Source organism: Alligator sinensis, unplaced genomic scaffold (assembly GCF_000455745.1).
Source record: "Alligator sinensis unplaced genomic scaffold, ASM45574v1 scaffold592_1, whole genome shotgun sequence".
Lineage (NCBI taxonomy): Eukaryota > Metazoa > Chordata > Crocodylia > Alligatoridae > Alligator > Alligator sinensis.
Genome location: NW_005842214.1, coordinates 521,905 through 525,639, shown reverse-complemented (window position 1 = coordinate 525,639; position 3,735 = coordinate 521,905). Strand labels below are relative to the sequence as shown.

The window sequence follows — 3,735 nt, the reverse complement described above, 5'->3', positions numbered from 1 at the left end:
GGGCCTCGGGCCTCCCTGAGCGGGGACAGCGCGCGCTCTGTGTGTGTGTGTGTGTACACACGCATGTATGCACACGCACGCACACTCACGCCCTGCGGTTAGTCCAAGGCAGTGGTTCGACCGGACGGGGTACCCCGTTGGACGTTTGGCGGAAACGGGGGATTGTGAGTGGGAGTATTTACATACCTTTGGTTGATCGGTCATCTTTCTGGACCCCTTAGACATAGTCTGCAGCCCACGGATTGAAAACCACTGGTCTTAAGGTGCAGATATACATGATTGTGTCCTCACCCACATTTAGACATACATACATACATACTTACCAAAGTGTGTGTGTGTGTGTGTATGGGGGGGTGTACATGCGCACATGTATACATACACGCATGTATGTAAGTATATGTATATGTGCATATGTATATGTATGTTTATACACACATCCCTATATACATATACACACATGTGCAAATTCACACACGTGTGCATGTATTTGCACATTTTAGACTAAATTGTGTGTGTGTACATACATATATACACATGCATACATAAATGTATGTGTGTGTGTATGTATGCATATGTATGGGAGTTTGTGTGCATATGTGTATATATGTATGTTTGCACATTATAGACTAACCAAAGTGTGTGTGTGTGTGTGTACACATACATATCTCTGTACAAACACAGACACCTGCACACACACTTTGGTTAGTCTAAGGTACAAGTGTGTGTGTGTGTGTACACACATATGCTTTGGTTAGTCTTAAGTTACAAGCATATGTACATATATGCACATCCACATACATATATATGGGTATGTACACATATATGGGTGTGTGTGTGTATACATACCCATATATGTGTATGTATGTGGGTGTATATATAATAAATACATATATGTTTGTACCTTTGACTAAGTGAAGTGTGTGTGTGTGTGTGTGTGTGTGTGTGTGTGTGTGTGTGTGTGTACACAGACACAAGTGTATATATGGCACAAGCTTTTGCTGGCTGAAGCTCACATTTTCTTCCAAACAGGGTGAACTCTCAGGCCCTGTGCTCCTTACTACTTCTGGGGAGATGTCATAAGTTTCCTTTCCTTTGTATTGTTTTGTATTTTTAGTCCTAATCCTTTTTGCTTCCTAGTTATTACTTGGGTGTTCAGTCCTTTTAGCAGTTAAGGCAAAGGACACTGTTCTGTTCTGTTCTGTTCTGTTCTGTTCTGTTCTGTTCTGTTCTGCTGGTGGAGATGGCAAAATTATCGCTGAAGTTAGTGGGAGCGGGAACAGGCCCCATATCCTGGTCTGGTTGAAAAGGAACATACTGTACTTAGGAAAGACTACAGCGCCCTGGCCCAAGAAGAGCAAGATGAGTCAGGAACAGGGAGCATGAGCAAGTCATGCCTGACCAACCTGATTTTCTTCTATGATCATGTGACAGGCCATGTGGATGTGGAGAGAGAAGTGCATGTGAAATACTTTGACGTTAGCAGGGCTTTTGATGCTGTCTCCCACAACACTTATTAGCAAGCTAAGGAAATACAACTAGACAAAAGTACTGTCAGGTGGATACATGACTGGTTAGATCATCATACTCAACCAGTAGTCATTGGTGGTTCAATGTCTAGTTAGATGGAGGTAGCAAGTGGGGTCCCCCAGAGGTCTGCCTGGGTCTGGTATTATTTAATATCTTCATTAATGATTTAGATAATGGGATCAAGTGCACAATTAGCTAATTTGTGGACAACGCCAAGTTGGGTGGTAAGACTAGATCCAGAATGACCTGGATAGACTAGAAAAACAGTCTGCAATCAATGAGATGAGATTCAGCAAGGACAAGTGCAAAGTCCTGCACTTGGGATGGAATAATTGCATGCATAAATACAGATTGGGGGTGGGGGGTGACTGCCTAGGCTGCAGTACTGCAGAGAAGGACCTGGGGGTTACAGTAGTAGACCATAAGTTGAATATGAGCCAACAGTGTGCTTTTTTTCTATGACTATAGGGGACAGGACTAGGAGCACTAGTCTCAAGCTTCAGCAGGGGGGGTTTAAGTTATAGATAAAGAGGAATTTCTGATTATGAGGGTGGTCAGGCATTGGAACTGGCTACCTAGAGAAATTATAAACTCTCCATCCTTGGAAACATTTGAGACCTTGTTGGACAGGCACTTAGCTAGGATGGTTTAGTCAAGGGTGATCCTGTCTTGAGCATGGGGCTGGACTAGAGGACTTTGTGAGGTTCCTTCCAGCCCTACATTCCTATGATCACCTCATTGTAATGTTGAGAACCTGGCTGTCTGGGTTTAGCCATATAGAAAGAAACTTGATGAATTGCTGCTTTATCTGAAAATTTGTTTAATCTAGGGCTTCTCCAGATTACTGCTTCTGTGGCCTGGGCTGGAGAAACCCTCCTTTTCCTGGGGTGAAAGGAGACATTCAGTTAGGCCACACTTTTATTGAAGGGTGGAAATACTGTTGAATGTTTTCCATTTGTTTAAGTGATTATAAAATGATTTTCCTTAGAACATCAAACTTGACATGACAAAGATTAGTCAGATGTGTGGTATTTGGAAGTCACGTGGGAGGCTTGGGAGAGTGGTTGGAACTTGGAGATGTAGGTGTTGAAGATTTACTTATACAAACATTTAGTGCTCATGGGAAAGAGCTGTCTTTTTCCTGTAATAACAGCTCTTCTCTCTTCCCATGCCTTGAGGATGTCCTTTTCTTACCTGACATGACAAATGTGAATGGTGGTATATAGCAAAGGCATGAATGTATTCAAGGGGATTAAATACTAGGGAGACAGTGGGTGCATCTACACATGCAAATAATCCAGGAGCAGTTTACTCTAGAACAGGGGCGGGCAGTTATGAGTGGAGGGCTGCTTAACAAGGTTTGGTGAGCTGTTGAGGGTCCCATGTGTAGTCCCGCCCCTTGACAGCTGCCCTGTCCCGTGGTCACCATCTTGGGGCCAGAAGTCCTACCCCTAACCCCCTGACCTTTGCCACCGGGAGTCCCTCAGAAATACTCCTTTTGGGAGTGAGGTTACCATTTTAGAACCAGAAAAAAAACAAATCATACACTAAAAGTCAAACCTACTATAACGTTTTAATTTTATTACAACAAATGTTTTGTCGTGATTTGTGTTTGCATAGTTATATATAGGGGTGATAGCATAACTAAAAAATAAATTCTTAGTCTTGTTTATTGTGGGGGGGGTGCTGGTGTGTGTGTATATGGTGGTGTGTGTGTGTATATGGTGGGGTGTTGTGGGGGTGTATGGTAGGGTGTGGGGGGTTGTGAGGGGTGTGTGGGGGAGCATAGGGTATGTTGGGGGTCGTGTATATATGAGGGGTTGTGGGGGCAGGTGTGTGTTGTTTATGGGGTGTGAGGGAGGGTGGGGAGGTGTGGGGACCCCCCCGGTGCAGCAGCAGGTTAGGGCGCTCGTGCCTCGTGCGGCACAGCTCTGGCCAGTGCTGCACATGGCAGTGAGGGGTTCAAGCTCTGCTGGGCAGTCTATTGCTGGCACTCCATACACTCACCTGGCATGAGAGGGAAGCCACGCACACTGGAACCAGCTGCCTTCCCTGCCCCTTCTCTCTCCTGCCATGCAGCCCTGGCAGGGAAGGCAGCCAGCTCCAACACGTGGGGCTTCCCTCCCATGCCATGTGAGTGCAGGGGTGATGCATGCGTGACAGTGGCAGGCGCGGCCCCACCCCGACAACGCGGGGGCCTGAAGAAAG

General features: G+C 45.6%; 2 protein-coding genes across 12 annotated transcripts in view; one reads left to right on the top strand and one right to left on the bottom strand.

The window, feature by feature from the left end:
* Nucleotides 1–214, bottom strand: part of HARBI1 (harbinger transposase derived 1) — a 5,999-nt gene extending 5,785 nt beyond the window's left edge. Inside the window, exon 1 of the mRNA XM_006026918.3 lies at nucleotides 187–214. The gene's annotated coding sequence lies outside the window, so the exon portion shown is untranslated. The remainder of the gene's footprint in view (nucleotides 1–186) is intronic.
* The window catches only part of ATG13 (autophagy related 13), a 39,293-nt gene that overhangs the window by 6,058 nt on the left and 29,500 nt on the right, over nucleotides 1–3,735 (top strand). Inside the window, exon 1 of one of the 11 annotated variants that reach the window (XM_025207914.1) lies at nucleotides 47–164. The exons of the other annotated variants lie outside the window; for them this stretch is intronic. The gene's annotated coding sequence lies outside the window, so the exon portion shown is untranslated. Of the gene's footprint in view, nucleotides 1–46; nucleotides 165–3,735 lie in introns of those variants that run through there. 11 annotated transcript variants of the gene reach the window in all.